Source organism: Scyliorhinus torazame, chromosome 6 (assembly GCF_047496885.1).
Source record: "Scyliorhinus torazame isolate Kashiwa2021f chromosome 6, sScyTor2.1, whole genome shotgun sequence".
In the NCBI taxonomy this organism is placed as follows: domain Eukaryota; kingdom Metazoa; phylum Chordata; class Chondrichthyes; order Carcharhiniformes; family Scyliorhinidae; genus Scyliorhinus; species Scyliorhinus torazame.
In genome coordinates, this window is record NC_092712.1 from 172,769,243 (window position 1) to 172,794,332 (window position 25,090).

Consider the following 25,090-nt stretch of genomic DNA (forward strand, 5'->3'; position numbering starts at 1 on the left):
ACCCCTGGCCGGGGGGCGTAGTGCAGGTGGTGGTAGTGAGGGTAGGGGATGAGGGTGTGGGTGAGGTTGGGGGTTGCACAGGGGTGAGGGTGGGGGTTAGGCTGGTGGGGGGTTGAGAGTGTTGGGGACAGCTGTGATGGGATATCCATGTCATCCTTCGACTCGAGCTCCGGGGTCTCCTGAGTCTCGGGCAGAGAGCTGCTCTCCGAACTACTCTCGTAGCTGCTCGGCTCATGGAGGGGCTCCAGATGTGGCACTGCCTGGGGGCGGGGGACTCCAGATGGGCCTGCCCCATCTCCAGCAGCTCTTGCAAGACACAAGAGAAGCCGCATGATTGGACCGCCGGCTGGGGGTGGTGGGGGTGGGTGTGGGTGGGGGGGTTGTGAGAGTGGGGATGGTGTAGGGTGAGGGGCTGGAGTTGGTGCAGGGTGAGGGTGGTGTGGGGGTTAGAGTGGTGGAGGGGTGAGGGTGACGTGAGGATGGTGTTGCGGGGGGGGGTTAGTCACAAGTTTCATGGGAACCGCCACTCAGCGGGGTCTCACTTCCTCACCCATGACCGAACTCTACCTCGGCGATCCTCCTTTCCTCCGGGCTGCCGACCACATCCAGGGCCCGCTGTTCTGCCATGGTGAGGGGCTGCAGGTGCGGCGGTCTGCCTCCAGCGGTTGTGGCCGGCCTTCTCCTAGTGGGGGGGGGAACAGAAAATGACAGTGTTAGACAGTCAAACGCATGCAGCCCTGGGAGTAGGGAGCTGGTGGCCTCAGTGACCAGGGCAACCAACCATGGCGGCCGGTATGGGTACCGGCATGTGGTGCAGGGTGGGAGTTCGGCTGCCCTCCGGATGGTGGTGGGAATCGGGTTACGGGTGTGTGAGATGGGGGTTAGTGCCAGGGGCACAGTGCTGCCTACTCACCCTGACCATCCTGAGGAGGTTGTGCAGTTTTGTTCGGCACTGCTGGCCAGTCCGGATGGTGTTGCCCACAGCACTAACCACCGCTGCCACCTGCGCCCAGGCACGGCAAATGATGGCGGCTGGCAACCTTCTTCACAGGTCGGGATACAGGGTCACCCGCATCTCCTCCATCGCATCCAGTCGGGTCTCCAGCTCAGCGTCGGTGAGGCTCCGGGCTGCATGTCTTGCTGCTGTCTTGTTGGCTGGGAAGGTGTGTGCGGGGAGTGCAGTGTGGAGATGTGGCTGCAGCTTGTCAACATCCTGAGTGTCAAACACGGAACCAGACAATCCTGCATCATTTCTCATTGGAATCGATTGTGTTCCATGTGGCGCCAGTACTAGCTCTTTAACAGTAGCGGGATCGGTCCAGGTGCGGCGCCAGTTTTGCTGTTGCGGAACTCCACGAACCCTGCGCGGCATCAACATTTAATCTCAGAAGCAGAGAATCCGCCCATGGTATGGGTTGGATTACCTCAGTCTTTGTGACGGTGAACTCCATAAGCTCTTGACAGTTGTTGTTGGAGGAGGATGGGAAGAGTAGTATCCAGGTTTCCTGCCTTCCTTGCACTGAGCTACCTCACTCACCTTAATCTTACACCTCACTACCCCCATCCCATCCCTGCCCGACATCCTCGCCCACTGGTGGGGATTCTCAATTTCACCCGTCACAAATTCCTGTTCCCACTGCCAGGCAACCTGTCAATAAGGAAGATTCTGTACAGTGTGTTATTTACATCATGACATACTGTAAATATTGACAGGGTTCCACATTCGTGACCATGTTGCATTTTTTCCATGCTACTGTACTTTCTCACCACCTCACTATTAATATCAAGGTCAAAATATCTATATTGGAAAAGAACAATGGCTGGGACTATGTGGAGGCTGTGCCTCCCACACTCCCCCCCCCTGCCCCCACACTCGTTTCCCCCCCCCCCCGCCCATCTCCCAGCCCCCCTGTCCACCATCCACCCCCGCCCCCAACTCCATCCCCCACCTCCCCCGCCACCTAACCTTCCATCCCAATCCCAAAGGGACGTAAAGTTCCATCCAATGGTGTGGACGTTATCTATTTGGTGCCAAATTTGTGTTATTTTAACTGAAGCAAGCAAACATTGAAAAGAGCATTACTGTTACTTGGGTGATAATGCTTGTTCTATTTGGGATTACCCAGTCCCATTTTATTAAATTTGATTGTCACTTTAAAAAAAATGTCAGACCCTATGTATATTGACACGCACCAAAAATAGCAAGTCTTCTGCCTCAACTAATTGATCCAGACTGCTCTCTTCCACAGGAAGAATAGGTCAGGGATCTGGCTGTACCAGACATGTGAAATTCTGCGATTCCAAGCAGGGTCCTTCAATTCTGCCTCTGACTGTCATCTGTCACTGTTTTATAATGAAGAGCAATGCTTTCTTATTTTCCATGGTCATTCAACTGGAATTTCTACCATGAAACTGAAATATTAGTTTAACAGTTCAGTTGCTGCAGACTTTCACGTGCTGAGGACGAAAATATTCTACGTTTAGAAAACTGCAGAGTTGTTGCACGATTACAATTCAACACTTTAGATATAATAAAGGATTTTTCACAGAAAAAGTAGTTGCTTGCAAGGTGTTAGGGGAGGTGGTGGCGTAATGTTATTGTCACTGGACTAGTAATCCAGACACCCAAGGTAATGGTATGGGGATGGTTTAGCACAGTGGGCTAAACAGCTGACTTGTAAAGCAGAACAAGGCCAGCAGTGCGGGTTCAATTCCCGTACCAGCCTCCCCGAACAGGCGCCGGAATGTGGCGACTGGGGGCTTTTCACAGTAACTTCATTGAAGCCTACTTGTGACAATAAGCGATTATTATGTTCTGGGGACCTGGGTTCGAATCCCTCCCTGGTGGATTGTGAAAATTGAATTCAATTAAAATCTGGAAGTAAAAGTCTAATGATGATCATGAAACCCCTGTTGGTTGTTGTACAAATCCATCTGGTTCACTAATGTTCTTTAGGGAAGGAAATCTGCCACCCTACATGTTATTCCAGACCCACAGTAATGTGGTTAACTCTCAAAATGCCTCTCAGTTTGAGGGCAATTAGGGACGGGCAACAAATGTTGGCCCAGCCAATGACATCCACATCCCATGAAAGAATTTTAAAAGTACATGTTTTGCAGTGTAACAAACTGCTTCCTAATATTCACTTGTGCCATTTGTACTGCATTCCAAGACTATTTTGCATTATAGAATGCATATTGTTCAAATAACACACTGCGCAGTTGATCAGCTCAAGTGTCCCATTTACAATATATTGCTCACATTAGTAATACTGAATTGTAATGCACAATGCCAATCTGATATTCAGATGTTAAATGCTGAGAACTTCATTTGGCCCTTGAAGCATTACGTTCATAAACTAATTTTTGATGGTTGGTTTGAGTGGTTCTGTATCTTATTGCAGAAATCGCAGCAAAAGCATTCCAATGATGCTGTGTTTAACAAAGAATCATATGCAGGGCACCTTATTGTGACAGCCTGAAATGGAATTCTATTTGTGTGAAGGTAAATTTTCCAGCTGCAGTAACATACATTGAAACAACTCACTCATGACTGGTGCAGAAGAAAGTGCCAGTCCATATCTGAAATTCCAGTTATCAAACTGTGCCTGGAGCACAGTGAGAAATAGTGCCGAGGGATTAACACATTAGCGTTGGGTTTCATTAAATGCATTATTTGAGTTGCGAATGACATTAAGTAAAAGGATTGAATTCTCCAAAGCCAGGGCTTTGGCACAAGCAATTTGAAGCAAAAAACTTCTAAAGAATCCTAACTTTGCAGAATATTTAGTGAGGGAGATTTCTTGTGCAAATAGGCTCTGTGGCTGTGCATTAACATTGAAGAAAGCTGTTGAGATCCATGTTTTTTTGCTGAATCCAGCCATATTGAAACATTTTCATCCCTCCCACCTCATCTGATGATATTTTCCTGATGGCAGGGTATCAATACTTCACTTACAAAATACTGATCACTATGGAGAAATGCAGTCTCAATCTTTGCATGTGCCATTTCTTCCTCATTTGCTGTATTGTGGGTAATAGATTATTCTTCCATTATTGATGTCAGTGGTGACTCAGTTGCAGAAATTTCACCTCTGAATCAGAAAGGTGTTGGTTCAAGTCCCACTCCAGAGACTTGAGGCTAACACATCCAATGCAATATCGAGAGAGTGCTGCATAGTTGGAGTTACAGTCTAGATGATAGGTTAAACATCTGTCCTCTCAAATGGGTATAAAAGATCCCATGGCACTCCTGACCAGTATTCACCCCTCAAACAACACCACTAAAACTAATTCCCTCATTGTTTATCTCGTTGCTATTTGGGGGAATTTTGCTGTTTGAAATTTGGTTGCTGGATTTCCTGCATTCCAAAAGTGATATCAAGAAACGTTCTTCCTGTAAACCATGTTGGGATGGCCTGAGGTCATTAACATCACTACAAAAATGTGAGTTCTTTCTGCAATTTTGCTTGAGAGCAAAGTTGTTCTGCCCACATTTGGATCAATAGAAACCAAAGAGCACATTGATTCTCTAATGGGAGCACGTCACTAAAAATCAGTGACAGGGATCTGTTCCTGGACAGAAAGTCCTCTGACCTTCACATCTGAATTCTTGATAGGTACTCCTGCTGCCCCTCAATCTATGCCCAGAGCATAAAATTGCAAGGCATGCCCTATAATTTCCGAAACGTAAAAAAATGAGGGTGAGACTGTGATGAATGTAAGAATTTGTTACATCTGTTGCAATAATGTTATTAAAAGCTGAGGTTAAGGTATACATTGATTGCAGTAATATTAGTGAAGAACCCAGGTTAAGGTATCCATACTGTGTGCCTGCTAAGGTTGTAATTAGGGTGTCATAAGAGTGAGGTCATCATTCATTTCAATCACTTATTTGGTTACAGATAAAAAGCTAATTGAATGGTGTTTATTTTTTGGATGGTTCACTGGGGTACAGGTCATTTGAGGGAGTGTTTTGGTTCTAGCCAAGCCAGTCATGGGACATCGTATTAGGATACAGATAATGCAATTAATGGGAGGTGCCAGGTCTGTCTGTAGCTTACAGTTTTGCTAAATGCTCTTAAGTTGAGCAGAAGAGTCTGACAAGGCAGAAGTGCATTGGATTTGCTTTTGAAAGGGTCTTTCTCCAAAAGGTCTACACAGATAAGCAAGTAAGCCTGTCTTTTGACCTCATTTAGAAGTGGCATTTGAACTGTATTAGGTTGCTTGGTTGGAATATTTATAGTGAAGTTGTAGTGCATAGGTTAAAGTTTTTCCTTTTCAGAATTGTTTAACCGTTAGTCGTAAAGCTATTTCTTTGATGTTCATGTGGTTAATTCTGTTTTTAAATTAAAGTTTGATTTTACATTAAAAAATCGGTCAGTGTCATCGCTCCTGGAGTGAAGTATCCTTTCCTCACAGTTTTACAAAGTGCAAATTGTTTCTGGTTTCTCGTCTGGTATGCGAACAAAAATTGGGGTCTAGTCTGGTATCCTAACAGAGACCCATAGTTGACTTGATTCATTGGTCACCAGCTCCTATCAGTGATCCAAAATGAGTCATTCTCTCTCACATTAAAATAGGGAAATAGGAATGTGGGTCGTGTATACTTTAAAATGGAACACCAGTAATAGGAGGAAATAAGCTTGCTGATCAAAACTGTTTTTCTTTCTGGGAGGTTCAAGGGCAATTTGGGGTAGAAAACAAAGTGATAGCTTTGCCAGTGATGTCTACACCCCATGAAATATTTTTTTTTAAAGCTGCTAGCTTTAATCAAAGGTCCACAGCCAGCTTCAGTGCCTGGTTATCAATGTTAGCTCCAAAGGAGGAGTTTACTCAGGTTCACATACTGGCTGCCAACTACAGCTTCACTCATAACCTTTACTTGAATCTTGACATGAGTAACCTTGTTCACAGCTCCACAAAGCAATGCCTCATCATTACACTTTCCAAAATGTAAGCCTTTTCATGTCATAAATTGGTTTGATATTTTCTCCAGTACTCTGCTTTAAATGGTGCCTACACAGCCAATAGTCAGAGCATTGCCAGTACTAACTTCCAATGAATCTCACTCCAGCTCCCCAGAAGCTGCTAATTTCTTTGAAGCTGGTTAAATGATTAGAGCAGGATTAGAGCAGGAGCATTAGCTCTTAAGGTCATTGATGACAAAATCTCTGACTTTATGGAGAAATTATAGATTCTGTACATTCAGAGAACCATGGATGACCAGAGACATTCAGGATACGATGAGAAGGAAAAGAGAGGCTTTTAACAAGTACAAGGGGAAGCATTAGTGGAGTGCAGAAAGTGCAGGATGAAGCTTAAGAAATCAATTAGGAGAGCAAAGATGGGATGTGAGAAAGCTCTGGCTGGTGAAAGTTGGGAAAATCCCAAGATATTCTGGAAGTGTATCAATGGGGCTAGGATAACCAGGCAAAGAGTAGGGTCCATTAGGGACCAAGGGGGAAATCTGTGGGTAAAGCCTGAGGACATTGGTAGGGTGTTGTATGAATACTTCACATTTGCCTTCACCAAAGATAATGAGGAGATAGATATAGAACGCAAGGAGAGAGACTGTGAGGTTTTTGAACAAATTGTCATAGGGAGTGACAAGGTATTGGCGTTGGCAGGCTTAAAAGTGAACAAACCTCCAGCTCCAGATGAATTGTGTCCCAGGATGCTATGGAAGGCGAGGGAGGAAATTGCAGGGGCTCTGACCCAAATTTTTAATTCCTCTCTGGCCATGGGGGAGATGGCAGAGGACTCAGAACAGCTAATGTGGTCCCACTATGTAAGAAAGGCTGTAGCGGTAAGCCAGGGAACTACAGCAAGTGCGTCTCACGTCAGTGGTAGGGAAACTATTGGAAAAATTTCTGAATTAGGGAATCTATCTCCACTTGGAGAGGCAAGGTTTGATCAGGAATAGTCAGCATGGCTTTATCAGAGGGAGGTCATGCCTAACAAATTTGATTGAAATTTTTGAACATATGACCAGGTGTGTAGATGAGTGTAGAGCAGTTGATGAAGTTTACATGGATTTCAGCAAAGCCTTTGACAAGGTCCCACATGGGACACAGGAGAAATTGATAAGGTGGATTCAAAATTGACTTAGCTGTTACCAGAGAGCAGTCCTGAAGGGCAGAGCGGTGAGTATAAAGTAATTTACCTCGGGATTTGCGGCCTTGTTTTCAGGGAGCAGTCTCGGAGGGTGGAACGGTGAGCATAAAGTAACTTACCTTGGGGATTCGCAGCCTTGTTTCCAGGGAGCAGTCTTGGAGGGCGGAGGGGTGAGTAAAATTAACTTACCTTGTGGATTCGCCGCCTTGTTTCCAGGGAGCAGTCTATGTGGGTGGATTATACAGTAAATACAGTTAGTAATCTTGGGGATTCTACTGAGCTGAAAAAAAAAATGAAAAGGTGACTTCATAGGAAAGCTGTGACCTGATTGGCTGGTAATAAAACTGTGCTAAATTTGGAATGGAACAGTACAAAACTAATTAATTAATTAACTAAGCAGAGATGACTGGGCAAGTGATATGCTGTAGCTACATGATGTGGGAGCTGGTAGATCCCATTGAGAGCTGCAGTGACCACATCTGCAGCAAGTGTTTGTTGCTCGAGGAACTTCGGCTTAGAGTTGATGAGCTGGAATCTGAGCTTCGGACACTGCGGCACATCAGGGAGGGGGAGAGTTACCTGGACGCTTTGTTTCAGGAGGCGGTCAAACCTCGTATGTTAAGTACCTCAAATTCGGTCAGTGGTCAGGGATAGGAGGGTGTGACTGCAAGTGAGGCATCTAGAGGGATCCTGAATTCAGGAATGGAGGAGCCTCAGCTCTTGACCTTACACAACAGGTATGAGGTACTTGCTCCAAAAAGTTGATTTGCAGATACAGCAAGTAATTAAGAAGGCAAATCGAATTTTGTCCCTCATTGCTAGAGGGATGGAATTTAAAAGCAGGTAGTTGCCACTTGCTAGTTTAAAGTACTTGAGACCACCCTAATCTCCTTTTCGCTAGAGCACTGGTCCCAGATCGGTTCAGTTGGAGACCGTCGCATAGGGTGCTCGTGAGGCTCTACCTGGAGTACTGTGCATAGTCTTGGTCTCCTTGCTTGAGAAAGGGTGTACTGACACTGGAGGGGGTGCAGAGGAGATTCACTTGGTTGATTCCTGAGTTGAGAGGATAAGTTTATGAGGAGAGACTAAGTAGACTGCGATATACTCATTGGAATTTAGAAGAATGAGTGGGGATCTCATGGAAACTTATGAAATTATGAAGGGAATAGATAGGATGGAAGCAGGGAGGTTGTTTGCACTGGCAGGTAATACTAGAACCAGGCATAGCCTCAAAATAAGGGGAGAACATTTAGGACTGAGTTGAGGAGGAACTTCAAAAGTTCGTGAATCTGTGGAATTCCCTGCAAAGTGAAGAGTTGAGGCTACCTCGTTAAAGGTTTTTAAGGCAAAGATAGATAGATTTTTGAACAGTAAAAGAATAAAAGGTTATGGTGAGCGGATGAGTAAGTGGAGCTGAGTCCACAAAAAGATCAGCCATGATCTTATTGAATGGCAGAGCAGGCACAAGAGGCCAGATGGCCTATCCTGCTCCAAGTTCTTATGTTCTTATGATAGATGGCTTCTTAAGTGTCTGGAAGCTAGTGTCTAGTGGCGTACCAGGGGCCTGAGCTGGGTCCCTTATTTTTTGTCATTTATATAAATAACATAGATGACTATGTGGAGGGTAGGATCAGTAAGTTTGCTGATGACACAAGGATAGGTCGGGTGGTTAACAGTGAGGCTGAGAGTCTTGGGTTACAGGGAGATATAGACGGGATTGTCAAATGGACAGAAAAGTGGCAGGTGGAATTTAACACTGAAAAGTGAGGTGATACACTTTGGAAGGAATAATGTGACAAGGAAGTATTCATGAATGGCATGTCACTGGAAAGTTCTGAGGAACAAAGGGACCTTGGAGTTTTTATCCATAGATCTCTGAAAGCAGAAGGGCAGGTTAATAGGGTGGTGAAAAAGGCATATGGGACACTTGCCTTTATCAATCGAGGCATAGGTTACAAAAGCAGTTGGAGTTGTCAAGAATTTTGGTGAAGCCACAGCTGGAGTACTGTGTGCAATCTGGTTGTCACATTATAGGAAAGATGTTATTGCACTGGAGGGCATGCAGAGGCGATTCACCAGGATCTTGCCCGGGGTAGAACATTTAAGTTATAAAGAGAGGTTGGATCGGGGTTGTTTTCGCTGGAGCAGAAAGTTCTGAGGGGCGACCGATCGAGGTGTACAAAGTAATGAGGGGTATGGGCAGGGTGGATAGGGAGCAGGTGTTCCCCTTAGTTGAAGAGCCAGCTACAAGAGGACACAAGTTCAAGGTCCGGAGCAGGAGGATTAGGGGGATGTGAGGAAAAACCTTTTTTATCCAGAGTGGTGACAGTCTGGAATGCACTGCCTGGGAGAGTGTAGAGACGGGTTGCCTCACATTCTTTAAAAAGTACCTGGATGAGCACTTGGCAGGTGATAACATTCAAGGTTATGGGCCAAATGCTGGCAAATGGGATTAGGTGGACAGGTCAGGTGTTTTTCAAGCATTGGTGCAGACTTGAAGGGCCTCTTCTGCACGGTATTATTCTGTGATTCTGTGATTCAAACTACTGGGACACTAATCTCAAGGTTTGAACCAATTATCCAGAGAGCATGAGGTGGGTGGTGGAATTAAGTCCCCAAGAATCGGGTTGGGTAAGGTTGGAAGTATAAACAGATGAAAACTGAAACACAACTGTAACCCGTCTCTAACATGCCGATTTCCAGGTTTAACAGAGCCAGGTTTGACTATGCGCAAGTAACCTGCTTACCGGAGTCTACACAATCATTTGATTATGGAATGGAATGAGCTTGTCAGAATCAATAGGGATGCATTCCCCACCAACTCTCTGGATAGCCGCCACCACCCAAAATATATGGGCCATAGTTATTTTAGTAGCCATAGGGGTGTCTGGAAAAGAGAGTCTAAAAGTGGGTTATTTCCAAAAGGAAAGTATTTACAAGTAACAGTCCCGGTCCCAGTCGGCGCTACTCTGCAGCTCGGCACCTGCCTGGGTCAGCTTTTATGGCACTGAATTAACTATCCCGCTGATGGGCCTCTGCCCCTTAGCAGCGGAGCTTGTACTCCACAGGGTTCACGGGGAGATTTATCGGGTCGTCGCCGTGGGTCTCATGGGTGTTATAGCAGCCATATGGTCAAGGTTGGGAAATAAAACTTTCCTAGTACACAATATTTGGAAAGACAGACAAAATGACAAAGGAAGAGGGTGTAGCCCTGATAGTAAAGAATGACTTGAGGGAGAAGGAATATGGCCTCAGAAGATCATGAAGTAGAATCATTCTGGGTGGAACTGGACTATTTGTCGTGGTCCGCCTCGACTCCTCATCTCTTTCCCATGAATTGTTTGCCCTCTTTTCGACGGGGTAGAAAAAGAGACCTTTGAGTGAGTGAGGACAGATACTCCCCCAATGTTCAGTGAGTGTTACTCAGAGCCTGGTCACATTGCATAAGGATTGGGGTGATTGATAACAGTGAATGGCTAAATGAGGTGAAGAACTGGATTAAAATTGAAAGCTGGATGCTTCTGGAAGTTTGGTGGGTGTGAGGAGTGATCTGACAGGATATACTTATATGGGAACAGGGGAATTCAATCACAGGAGACAGGTGAATGCACTGCATTCAAGATTGGGATCCTCAGGCCCTCGGCTGAATCCTTCAGTAAGGTGAACATCTTAAAACGTGGATGCAGCCCTTGTTTTCTGTGCATCCATTGTAAAACTTCCTCCCACTTCCAAATTCAATTTCTGCTTTGGCTTTAAATAGTGAACTTGAGATTATATCACGTGAGTGCACATTTTGTTCAGTTTTGGAAAAGGAAAACTAGGAAGCCAGAATGTATTGCTTCAATCAGGTTGAAATCGGATTATTCGCCCCTTTGCTAACTAACTTTGCTCCTTTGTTTTGTACATACAATTTCACGAGCCCACATCATGATGCTGTCTTTGCATCACAGGAATATAACTGTCGTTATTGTGATCTCTCCTTTATTTTAAAACTCGGTGTCCAGGTATAAATTTGCTAAATTGATGTTACACTCCCCCACAAGACCAATAGCCCTTCCTATGGTGCAGTGCCCAGAACTGCTTACAGTACGCTAGATGTGATCTCTACTCCACGATCCTCTAAATGTGGGGCCGGTTTAGCTCAGTTGGCTGGACAGCTGGTTTGTGATACAGAATAAGACCGGTAGTGTGAGTTCAGTTCTTACACTTGTAGAGGTTATTTATGAAGACTTGACCTTCCACCTCACCTGAGGTGTGATGATCCTCAGGTTAAATCACCACGAGTCCCCCTGAAAAGGGAAATCAGCCCATGGTCATCTGGGACTATGGGCTACTTTAACCAGGGCTTTGTATAGATGTGTATTCCAGTAAGCTAAATATAATGGGCAATGTTCCATTAGTCTTTTTGATTATTTTTTGTCATGATCTATGGCCAGAAATCTACAGTGCTTCACTGGCATATGCCTAGCCCAAATGTGCGTGAAGTTGTGAGAGATGATGTCAGGCATGTGTCCTGACCTCATTGCGCACGCATACTATATTGAGGTTGGCGGACACATGCGGCAGTAGGAACTGCACCAGCCAACAATTAAAGGGCTAATTAAGGCCATAAAAAGTCTAATGTCTGAAAGTTTGCGTTGCCCATGTGATTTTATGCTCGTCGCATGGGCAGAAAGGGCTGGAGGGTGAGAAGTTTTTATCATTTTGTCATCCAAAGGTGGAATTAAAGACCCCTAGAGCAACAAGCAAGTTCATTTTATTTGGGATTTTGCTGTTGTCCTATTTCTGAGTTTTTCCAGATTTCCTTTTGATTGCAGCAGCTTACTAAGCTGGTTCGCCTACAAATCTGTGCCCAAGTTCTAACAAAATATATTAGTCTGGACAATCCATGGGGAAACATCGATGTTTACAAACGATATTGGCCCTCAAGAACCATGGCCATTTGGCATATTGTCACTGGAATTATTTGGGGATGGGGAGGGGGGTTAAGTTGAGGGGAGGGCTCTCTGAACGTCAAACTCCCTATGATCCAGGTCTTTGCTATGACGCTGCACGGGCAGCACGGCATGACGGTGGCACAGTGCTTAGCACTTCTGCTTCACAGTGACAAGGACCCGGTTTCAATTCTGACCATGGATTACTGTCTGTGTGGAGTTTGTATGATCTCCCCATGTCCACATGGGTTTCCTCCGGGTGCTGCGGTTTCCTCCTGCAGCTGAAGGATGTGCAGATTAGGTGGCCACATGCCAACTTGCCCCTTAGTTTCCAAGGGCGTGCAGGTTAGGTGGACACATGCTAACTTTTCCCTTAGTTTCCAAGGATGTGCAGGTTAGGTGCCACATGCTAACTTTTCCCTTAGTTTCCAAGGACGTGCAGGTTAGGTGGCCACACGCTAACTTTTTCCTTAGTTTCCAAGGACGTGCAGGTTAGGTGGCCACACGCTAACTTTTTCCTTAGTGTCCAAGGATGTGCAGGTTAGGTGGCCACATGCTAACTTTTCCCTTAGTTTCCAAGGATGTGCAGGTTAAGTGGCCACATGCTAACTTTTCCCTTAGTTTCCAAGGATGTGCAGGTTAGGTGGCCACATGCTAACTTGCCCCTTAGTTTCCAAGGATGTGCAGGTTAGGTGGCCACATGCTAACTTGCCCCTTAGTTTCCAAGGATGTGCAGGTTAGGTGGCCACATGCTAACTTTTCCCGTAGTTTCCAAGGACGTGCAGGTTAGATGGCCACATGCTAACTTGCCCCTTAGTGTCCAAGGATGTGCAGGTTAGGTGGCCACATGCTAACATTTCCCTTAGTGTCCAAGGATTTGCAGGTTAGGTGGCCACATGCTAACTTGCCCCTTAGTTTCCAAGGACGTGCAGGTTAGGTGGCCACAGGCTAACTTGCCCCTTAGTGTCCAAGGATGTGCAGGTTAGGTGGCCACATGCTAACTTGCCCATTAGTTTCCAAGGATGTGCAGGTTAGGTGGCCACATGCTAACATTTCCCTTAGTGTCCAAGGACGTGCAGGTTAGGTGGCCACATGCTAACTTGCCCCTTAGTGTCCAAGGATGTGCAGGTTAGGTGGCCACATGCTAACTTTTCCCTTAGTTTCCAAGGATGTGCAGATAGGTGGCCACATGCTAACTTTTTCCCTTAGTTTCCAAGGATGTGCAGGTTAGGTGGCCACATGCTAACTTTTCCCTTAGTTTCCAAGGATGTGCAGGTAAGGTGGCCACATGCTAACTTTTCCCTTAGTTTCCAAGGATGTGCAGGTTAGGTGGCCACATCCAAACTTGCCCCTTAGTGTCCAAGGATGTGCTGGTTAGGTGGCCACATGCTAACTTTTCCCTTAGTTTCCAAGGATGTGCAGGTTAGGTGGCCACATGCTAACTTGCCCCTTAGTTTCCAAGGACGTTCAGGCTAGGTGGCCACATGCTAACTTGCCCCTTAGTTTCCAAGGACGTGCAGGTTAGGTGGCCACATGCTATCTTTTCCCTTAGTTTCCAAGGATGTGCAGTTTAGGTGGCCACATGCTAACTTTTCCCTTAGCGTCCAAGGATGTGCAGGTTAGGTGGCCACATGCTAACTTGCCCCTTAGGGTCCAAGGACGTGCAGGTTAGGTGGCCACATGCTAACTTGCCCCTTAGGGTCCAAGGATGTGCAGGTTAGGAGCCACATGCTAACTTTTCCCTTAGTTTCCAAGGACGTGCAGGTTAGGTGGCCACATGCTAACTTTTCCCTTAGGGTCCAAGGATGTGCAGGTTAGGTGGCCACATGCTAACATTCCCCTTCGTATCCAAGGATGTGCAGGTTAGGTGGCCACATGCTAACTTTTCCCTTAGTGTCCAAGGATGTGCAGGTTAGGTGGCCACATGCTAACTTTTTCCTCAGTGTCCAAGGATGTGCAGGTTAGGTGGCCACATGCTAACTTTTCCCTTAGTTTCCAAGGATGTGCAGGTTAGGTGGCCACATGCTAACTTGCCCCTTAGTTTCCAAGGACGTGCAGGCTAGGTGGCCACATGCTAACTTGCCCCTTAGTTTCCAAGGATGTGCAGGTTAGGTGGCCACATGCTAACTTGCTCCTTAGTGTCAAAGGATGTGCAGGTTAGGTGGCCACATGCTAACTTTTCCCTTAGTTTCCAAGGATGTGCAGGTTAGGTGGCCACATGCCAACATTTCCCTTAGTGTCCAAGGACGTGCAGGTTAGGTGGCCACATGCTAACTTGCCCCTTAGTGTCCAAGGATGTGCAGGTTAGGTGGCCACATGCTAACTTTTCCCTTAGTTTCCAAGGATGTGCAGGTTAGGTGGCCACATGCTAACTTTTTCCCTTAATTTCCAAGGATGTGCAGGTTAGGTGGCCACATGCTAACTTTTCCCTTAGTGTCCAAGGATGTGCAGGTTAGGTGGCCACATGCTAACTTTTCCCTTAGTTTCCAAGGATGTGCAGGTTAGGTGGCCACATCCAAACTTGCCCCTTAGTGTCCAAGGATGTGCTGGTTAGGTGGCCACATGCTAACTTTTCCCGTTGTTTCCAAGGACGTGCAGGTTAGGTGACCACATGCAAACTTGCCCCTTAGTGTCCAAGGATGTGCAGGTTAGGTGGCCACATTCTAACTTTTCCCTTAGTTTCCAGGGATGTGCAGGTTAGGAGGCCACATGCTAACTTTTCCCTTAGTTTCCAAGGATGTGCAGGTTAGGAGCCACATGCTAACTTTTCCCTTAGTTTCCAAGGACGTGCAGGTTAGGTGGCCACAGGCTAACTTGCCCCTTAGTGTCCAAGGATGTGCAGGTTAGGTGGCCACATGCTAACTTTTCCCTTAGTTTCCAAGGATGTGCAGGTTAGGTGGCCACATGTTAACTTGCCCCTTAGTTTCCTAGGACGTGCAGGCTAGGTGGCCACATGCTAACTTGCCCCTTAGTTTCCAACGACGTGCAGGTTAGGTGGCCACATGCTATCTTTTCCCTTAGTTTCCAAGGATGTGCAGGTTAGGTGGCCACATGCTAACTTTTTCCTTAGCGTCCAAGGATGTGCAGGTTAGGTGGTCACATGCTAACTTGCCCCTTAGGGTCCAAGGATGTGCAGGTTAGGAGCCACATGCTAACTTTTCCCTTAGTTTCCAAGGACGTGCAGGTTAGGTGGCCACATGCTAACTTTTCCCTTAGCGTCCAAGGATGTGCAGGTTAGGTGGCCACATGCTAACTTGCCCCTTAGGGTCCAAGGATGTGCAGGTTAGGTGGCCACATGCTAACTTGCCCCTTAGGGTCCAAGGATGTGCAGGTTAGGTGGCCACATGCTAACTTTTCCCTTAGTATCCAAGGATGTGCAGGTTAGGTGGCCACATGCTAACTTTTCCCTCAGTTTCCAAGGATGTGCAGGTTAGGTGGCCACTGGCTAACTTTTTCCTTAGTGTCCAAGAATGTGCAGGTTAGGTGGCCACATGCTAACTTTTTCCTTAGTGTCCAAGGATGTGCAGGTTAGGTGGCCACATGCTAACTTTTCCCTTAGTTTCCAAGGATGTGCAGGTTAGGTGGCCACATGCTAACTTTTCCCTTAGTTTCCAAGGATGTGCAGGTTAGGTGGCCACATGCTAACTTTTCCCTTAGTTTCCAAGGATGTGCAGGTTAGGAGCCACATGCTAACTTTTTCCCTTAGTTTCCAAGGATGTGCAGGCTATGTGGCCACATGCTAACTTGCCCCTTAGTTTCCAAGGACGTGCAGGTTAGGGGGCCACATGCTATCTTTTCCCTTAGTTTCCAAGGATGTGCAGGTTAGGTGGCCACATGCTAACTTGCCCCTTAGTTTCCAAGGATGTGCAGGTTAGGTGGCCACATGCTAACTTGCCCCTTAGTTTCCAAGGACGTGCAGGTTAGGTGGCCACATGCTATCTTTTCCCTTAGTTTCCAAGGATGTGCAGGTTAGGTGGCCACATGCTAACTTTTTCCTTAGCGTCCAAGGATGTGCAGGTTAGGTGGTCACATGCTAACTTGCCCCTTAGGGTCCAAGGATGTGCAGGTTAGGAGCCACATGCTAACTTTTCCCTTAGTTTCCAAGGACGTGCAGGTTAGGTGGCCACATGCTAACTTTTCCCTTAGCGTCCAAGGATGTGCAAGTTAGGTGGCCACATGCTAACTTGCCCCTTAGGGTCCAAGGATGTGCAGGTTAGGTGGCCACATGCTAACATTCCCCTTAGTTTCCAAGGACGTGCAGGTTAGGTGGCCACATGCTAACGTTTCCCTCAGTTTCCAAGGATGTGCAGGTTAGGTGGCCACATGCTAACTTTTTCCTTAGTGTCCAAGGATGTGCAGGTTAGGTGGCCACATGCTAACTTTTCCCTTAGTTTCCAAGGATGTGCAGGTTAGGTGGCCACATGCTAACTTGCCCCTTAGTTTCCAAGGACCTGCAGGCTAGGTGGCCACATGCTAACTTGCCCCTTAGTTTCCAAGGACGTGCAGGTTAGGGGGCCACATGCTAACTTTTCCCTTAGTTTCCAAGGATGTGCAGGTTAGGTGGCCACATGCCAACATTTCCCTTAGTGTCCAAGGACGTGCAGGTTAGGTGGCCACATGCTAACTTGCCCCTTAGTGTCCAAGGATGTGCAGGTTAGGTGGCCACATGCTAACTTTTCCCTTAGTTTCCAAGGATGTGCAGATAGGTGGCCACATGCTAACTTTTTCCCTTAATTTCCAAGGATGTGCAGGTTAGGTGGCCACATGCTAACTTTTCCCTTAGTGTCCAAGGATGTGCAGGTTAGGTGGCCACATGCTAACTTTTCCCTTAGTTTCCAAGGATGTGCAGGTTAGGTGGCCACATCCAAACTTGCCCCTTAGTGTCCAAGGATGTGCTGGTTAGATGGCCACATGCTAACTTTTCCCGTTGTTTCCAAGGACGTGCAGGTTAGGTGACCACATGCTAACTTTTCCCTTAGTTTCCAAGGATGTGCAGGTTAGGAGCCACATGCTAACTTTTCCCTTAGTTTCCAAGGACGTGCAGGTTAGGTGGCCACAGGCTAACTTGCCCCTTAGTGTCCAAGGATGTGCAGGTTAGGTGGCCACATGCTAACTTTTCCCTTAGTTTCCAAGGATGTGCAGGTTAGGTGGCCACATGTTAACTTGCCCCTTAGTTTCCAAGGACGTGCAGGCTAGGTGGCCACATGCTAACTTGCCCCTTAGTTTCCAACGACGTGCAGGTTAGGTGGCCACATGCTATCTTTTCCCTTAGTTTCCAAGGATGTGCAGGTTTGGTGGCCACATGCTAACTTTTTCCTTAGCGTCCAAGGATGTGCAGGTTAGGTGGTCACATGCTAACTTGCCCCTTAGGGTCCAAGGATGTGCAGGTTAGGAGCCACATGCTAACTTTTCCCTTAGTTTCCAAGGACGTGCAGGTTAGGTGGCCACATGCTAACTTTTCCCTTAGCGTCCAAGGATGTGCAGGTTAGGTGGCCACATGCTAACTTGCCCCTTAGTGTCCAAGGATGTGCAGGTTAGGTGGCCACATGCTAACTTGCCCCTTAGGGTTCAAGGATGTGCAGGTTAGGTGGCCACATGCTAACTTTTCCCTTAGTATCCAAGGATGTGCAGGTTAGGTGGCCACATGCTAACTTTTCCCTCAGTTTCCAAGGATGTGCAGGTTAGGTGGCCACTAGCTAACTTTTTCCTTAGTGTCCAAGAATGTGCAGGTTAGGTGGCCACATGCTAACTTTTTCCTTAGTGTCCAAGGATGTGCAGGTTTGGTGGCCACATGCTAACTTTTCCCTTAGTTTCCAAGGATGTGCAGGTTAGGTGGCCACATGCTAACTTTTCCCTTAGTTTCCAAGGATGTGCAGGTTAGGAGCCACATGCTAACTTTTTCCCTTAGTTTCCAAGGACGTGCAGGCTATGTGGCCACATGCTAACTTGCCCCTTAGTTTCCAAGGACGTGCAGGCTAGGGGGCCACATGCTATCTTTTCCCTTAGTTTCCAAGGTTGTGCAGGTTAGGTGGCCACATACTAACTTGCCCCTTAGTTTCCAAGGACGTGCAGGTTAGGTGGCCACATGCTAACTTTTTCCTTAGCGTCCAAGGATGTGCAGGTTAGGTGGTCACATGCTAACTTGCCCCTTAGTGTCCAAGGATGTGCAGGTTAGGAGCCACAGGCTAACTTTTCCATTAGTTTCCAAGGACGTGCAGGTTAGGTGGCCACATGCTAACTTTTCCCTTAGCGTCCAAGGATGTGCAGGTTAGGTGGCCACATGCTAACTTGCCCCTTAGGGTCCAAGGATGTGCAGGTTAGGTGGCACATGCTAACTTGCCCCTTAGGGTCCAAGGACGTGCAGGTTAGGTGGCCACATGCTAACTTTTCCCTTAGTATCCAAGGATGTGCAGGTTAGGTGGCCACATGCTAACTTTTCCCTTAGTTTCCAAGGATGTGCAGGTTAGGTGGCCACATGCTAACTTTTCCCTTAGTTTCCAAGGATGTGCAGGTTAGGTGGCCACATGCTAACTTGCCCCTTAGTGTCCAAGGATGTGTAGGTTAGGTGGCCACATGCTAACTTGCCCCTTAGTGTCCAAGGATGTGCAGGTTAGGTGGCCACATGCTAACTTTTTCCTTAGTGTCCAAGAATGTGCAGGTTAGGTGGCCACATGCTAACTTGCCCCTTAGTGTCCAAGGATGTGCAGGTTAGGTGGCCACATGCTAACTTGCCCCTTAGGGTCCAAGGATGTGCAGGTTAGGTGGCCACATGCTAACTTGCCCCTTAGTGTCCAAGGATGTGCAGGTTAGGTGGCCACATGCTAACTTGCCCCTTAGTGTCCAAGGAAGTTCAGGTTAGGTGGCCACATGCTAACTTTTCCCTTAGTATCCAAGGATGTGCAGGTTAGGTGGCCACATGCTAACTTTTTCCTTAGTGTCCAAGGATGTGCAGGTTAGGTGGCCACATGCTAACTTTTCCCTTAGTTTCCAAGGATGTGCAGGTTAGGTGGCCACATGCTAACTTTTCCCTTAGTTTCCAAGGATGTGCAGGTTAGGTGGCCACATGCTAACTTTTCCCTTAGTGTCCAAGGATGTGCTGGTTAGGTGGCCACATGCTAACTTTTCCCGTAGTTTCCAAGGATGTGCAGGTTAGGTGGCCACATGCTAACTTTTCCCGTAGTTTCCAAGAATGTGCAGGTTAGGTGGCCACATGCTAACTTGCCCCTTAGGGTCCTGGGATGTGCAGGTTAGATGGAGTTAGGGAGGCGCCCTCTTCACCGGAGTCGGGATTGGCACTTTAGAGGCTAACAAGCTGCAACCGAATATAAGCACTCCACTCCGCGCAGCTACTCTTTTCAGCCAGCACTCCGAAGAGTGGCACCACATTATGCAGATGCAAAGCTCGAGACCCTGCTGGATGCTGTGGAGGAGAGGTAGGGTACCCTGTTCCCGGGGTGGGAAGAGGGCTGCCACCTGCCGCTATATATATAGGGTCTGAGGGCAGGTGGCAGAGGCCATGAATGCCATGGGGTCTCCACCACCAGGACCGGCTAGCAGTGCTGGAAAAAGGTGCACATCCTCATCAGAGCAGCCAGGGTGAGTACCCAGCACAGTGCCTCTGGCAGCAAACCCCATTCACACATACCCCCACACACCCAGAAGATGTTCGAACCCCGTCCACCAGCAGCCTGCTCGCATCCCACCCTGCACCACATGCCAACACCCACCATGGCTGGGTGTCCTGGGCCACCAGTTGCCCAGCCCCTGTGCTGCCAGCATCTGACTGTCTCACACTGTCTCACACTGCGCAATTTCTGTCCTCACCCACCCAGGCGAAGGTGGTGCAAAACTTCAGGGAGAGAGAGAAGAAGACAGGGGCCCCCCGAACCCGTGGCCCTTCACTGTTGCGGAGCGGAGGGGAATTAAACCTGCTCGTTGGGCTCGGAGAGTGGGCATTCGCTGAGGTGAAGGCCGACATCAGGGAAACAAATAAACTCCCACTGAGATGCGGTATCCCTAAGGTATGCATGGTACCACCCTACATCACCCACCACCCCACCACCACCATACCACCCCTCCACCATCCAACCCCGCCACCCCACCACCTCCATACCACCACTCCACAACCCCCAATCCAGCACCCCACCACCTCCACACTGCCCCTCTACAACCCCCACCCCAGCACCCCACTACCTCCACACTGCCCCTCCACAATCCCCACCCCAGCACCCCACCACCTCCACACTGCCCCTCTACAACCCCCACCCCAGCACCCCACTACCTCCACACTGCCCCTCTACAACCCCCACCCCAGCACCACACTACCTCCACACTGCCCCTCTACAACCCCCACCCCAGCACCCCACTACCTCCACACTGCCCCTCCACAATCCCCACCCCAGCACCCCACCACCTCCACACTGCCCCTCTACAACCCCCACCACAGCACCCCACTACCTCCACACTGCCCCTCCACAATCCCCACCCCAGCACCCCACCACCTCCACACTGCCCCTCTACAACCCCCACCCCAGCACCCCAAAACCTCCAGACCACCCCTCCACAACCCCCACCCACCACCCCACCACCTCCACACCACTCCTCAACAACCCTCACCCCAGAACCCCAAAACCTCCATACCACCCCTCCACCATCCCCACCTGCAATCCAACCATGCGTCATGTCTTGTGTTTTGCAGGATCATCTGGCAACAAGATGGACCCTTCTGGTGTCTCCTGCCCCCATCTCAACCCCAGGACACGTCAAACATTGAGGTAGGATTGGATAGCGATGCTAGCCCCCAAAATGCCAGCAGAAGTCCGGGGAAGACACCAACTTTCCGTCACAGCTGTTCTACACCCTCCACTATCTCAGAGACACTCACCTCAGTTGGGCATTGCAGTGAAGAGGCACTTGGTGCACTATCTAGTGCGCACCACACACATGCAGTGGTACATTAGGTGGAGGTAGGACCTCCCGAGAGGCGGACGGTCGGAGGGTGGCCCGACCCCAGGGACTAGCTGTCTTCCAGAAGGGTCTTGAGCTTCTGGAAAGGGTGGTCTCATCGATGCTGGAAATGCAGACCCAGAGCCAGGGACCACATGAGGAAGTGTGAGCAACCATCCAACGCCTGCAGGTGCAGTTGGAGGAGTACAACTGCCTGAAGGCACAGGAGGTGGTGCCAACCATGCGTGCTACACAGGCCAATACTGAACGGGTGGCCTCCGCTGTGGAGGCCTGGGGGGTGAAGATATCGGCCGTGGGTCAAGATCAGAGGCCTGGGACACTCTGTGCAGGTGGTGGCCGAGGCACATGACATGGCTGTCCTGTCACAGCTGGCTATGTACCAGAGCCACCTGGATATTGCAGCGGTGCTCCAGAGCTTGGTCCAGTCACAAGGGTCATGGCTGCAGGCGTCGACAGCATTGCCCAGGCGCTGGCTGATATCAGCCACTCACAGAGGGAGTTGCACAGTCCCAGAGGGCGTTAGCCCATTCCCTGTGCTCCATGGCCGTGAGCATTGAGATCCTGGTCGTTGTTGTGTTATTCACCCTGGGGTAACACGGACTGCAACAGGATGCAGATGAACTGTAAAGCATACACCAAACATAGGCGTTGGTTCAATACGATTTATTGAACTTCTGTAACAATGCACACAGCTGGCTGTGGGTTGACACTCTACTACTCTAAGTGTACTAACTCTAACTTACTAGACCAGGCTAGCTTTGATCCACGTGTAGAACGTGCTAACTGAAATATACACCCCGAGTGTTACGACAGTTGTCACCAGTGGAAAGAGGTGGAGTGCTGATGCCTCGTGTGTTTTATAGTTGGAAGCCCCCCTTTGGTGTTCTGGCTGGTGATTGGTTGTGTTCTGTCCTGTATGTTGATTGGCTAACCTGGGTGTCTGTCACTGCCTATTTTTATATCATGATGTGCATGGGTGCATATCATGACAGTCGTAACGAGAGCAGGTCTCCAGGACTGGCAGTGCCAGGTGACAGAGGAGTCCCTGCAGTCTGCTCCATCTGCACCCTTGACCCAAGAAGTAGCCCAGAGGCCATCAGGCACCCGGAGGGAGGAGGAGATGATGGCACCCGTGCCAGTGGTCCCTGCAGGGGAAGGTGCCAGAACACTGAAGCACCACGGACACCCCACCACCCTCCTGTCCCTGGTGCATCTGATGGACAGCGGGCAGAACAGGGTATCATCAGGCTACCTGGGACCCCCAAGAGACTGCCGGGCCCATCCTGGCATGGTCTCTTCAGAGGACGGCTGCCAAAGGGGACTTTTGTAAGGGCCGTGAAGAATCCAGTATGAGTTTGTAGAGTCAAAGAGAAAATAACTTTATTTACAACAATTTGTTCAAAGTTCACTACTGGTTCCCTGGTTCCTTCTCTAGCAGGTACCACACTGAACAATTTATACAGCTGCACTGATAATGATTGCAGACGACACTAAGATGAGTGGTAAAGCAAAAAGTGCAGAGGATACCGGAAGTCTGCAGAAGGATTTGGATAGGTTAGGTGAATGGGCTAGGGTCTGGCAGATGGAATTCAACGTTGCCAAGTGTGAGGCTATCCATATTGGGAGGAATAACAGCAGAATGGATTATTATTTAAATGGTAAGATGTTAAAACATGCTGCTGTGCAGAGGGACCTGGGTGTGCTGGTGCACGAGTCGCAAAAAGTTGGTGTGCAGGTGCAACAGGTGATTAAAAAGGCTAATCGAGTTTTGTCTTTCATTGCTAGAGCGATGGAGTTCAAGACTAGGGAGGTTATGCTGCAATTGTATAGGGTGTTGGTGAGGCCGCATCTGGAGTATGGTGTTCAGTTTTGGTCTCCTTACCTGAGAAAGGACATATTGGCACTGGAGGGAGTGCAGAGGAGATTCACTAGGTTGATCCCAGAGTTGAGGGGATTAGATTATGACGAGAGATTGAGTAGACTGGGATTGTACTCATTGGAGTTTAGAAGGATGCGGGGGGATCTTATTGAGACATATAAAATTATGAAGGGAATAGATAGGATAGATGTAGGCAGGTTGTTTCCACTGGTCGGGAAAAGCAGAACTAGGGGGCATAGCCTCAAAATAAGGGGAAGTAGATTTAGGACGGAGTGTAGGAGGAACTTCTTCACCCAAAGGGTTGTGAATCTCTGGAATTCCTTGCCCAGTGAAGCAGTTGAGGCTCCTTCTTTAAACGTTTTAAGAAAAAGATAGATACCTTTCTAAAGAATAAAGGGATTCGGGGATATGGTGTACGGGCCGGAGAGTGGAGCTGAGTCCAGAAAGATCAGCCATGATCTCATTAAATGGCGGAGCAGGCTCGAGGGGCCAGATGGCCTACTCCTGTTCCTAGTTCTTATGTTCTTATGTAACAGGGAGGGAATGGCAGCAGGCTGCCTCCACCCCTGATGTATAGCCTGGGGAACCACTTAGGTGGAGCGGTAGATCGGCTGTTGGAGGCGGGCACGAACCAGGGCCCCCAGGTCAGCCAGCGCATATTGCCCCGGTACCCGACCCTTCTCCCTCCCTTTCCACCCCACCCAGAACCTTGCCCCACCTTCACCACCGCAAGTGTTCGGTGGGACTGTATGATGCAATGATCAGCCCGCATGCATGCATCACCCAGATAGACGGTGGAAAATGCTACCGTCGGCAGGATTCCAATATTGTCGAACGATGCGGGGCACCAGAGCTCATCACAGAGTGGATCGTCATAATTCTCCATCCCGTGGACCAGTTCTGCTGAGGGCCCGCACCCCATTGTGAAGCAGGTAGGAATCGCAGAGGGCGTTGCACGTGCGGGCTGGAGGGGGGGTTGGTGGTGGACATGGGAGGGTGTGGTCGGGGGGGTGGGGGGGTAATGTGGTGGTGGTACAGGATGTTCATGCCACCGTTCACCAGGCCCCCTAGTCGATTAGAGTGTCCTGTGCACAGCACCCCTGGCGCACACGTTGTGCGACCTCCTTTGGCTGCCTGGGCACCATGCCCTGCCCATTTTGGCCTTCCTCTGCATCTTCCTCATTGGGCGAGGCCTGGTGTTCATCCCCCTCCTCCTCCAGCAGAGGCCCCTCTGCCACTCGATGTTATTGGTGACGCAGCAGACAATCACGATGTGGGAGAATCTCCTAGCGCTCTACTGGAGAGTCCCTGCAGTGCTGTCCAGACCCCTGAATGGCATCTTCAGGAAGCCGAACCATCGCGTGATCACAGCATGATCACCTTGTAATCCCTAAGCACCAACCCCGGGATGCACCTCAGAGGTGTAGGGAAGCATCAAGTGTACCAGGGTGAAGGTGTTGTGCATGATGCCTGGGTATAGAGTGTAGGCGTATATGATGGGCGGGGCCTGGCCGGCGCGAATCGCGCCACGCCGCCCCAACGCCAGCACGTGATTCTCTGCAGAGCGGAAAATCGGCGCCATTGGCGCGGCACCGGTCGCGGGCCTCTCTACGCGGCCAGCCCGCCGATTCTCGGGCCGAGATGGGCCGAGCGGCCGTCGTGGAAACGCTGAGTCCCACTGCCGCCATTCACACCTGCTCTCACCCGGCGGGAACTCAACATTGAAGGGTCGGGTGGCGGCCTGTGGGGGTGGGGAGAGGGGGTCCGACCCTGGTGGAGGCCTCCGATGTGGCCTGTCCAGCGATCTGGACCCACCGATCGGCGGGCCGGCCTCTCTGTCTCCCGGCCTCCTTTATTCCGCGCCGGCGCCTGTACTCCTGTGTCGTGATGGGTCGGGGCTGGCGTGGACAAGGGAGACACCGCGCATGTGTGGAAATCGTGCCGGTGGGACTGCACATGCGTGGGATCACGCCGGACCCACTGCGCATGCGCGCAGCCCCCGGCGCCCATTCCACTGCCGGATCAGCAGCTGGAGCAGCATAAACCGCTCCAGCGCCATGCTGGCCCCCTGTAGGGGCCAGAATTGCTGATCCTGTGGCAATGTTGACGCCGTCGAGAAACGCAACGGCATTTCCGACGGCGTCAACACTTAGCCTCAGGATCAGAGAATCCCGCCCAATGTGTATCTCCTGGT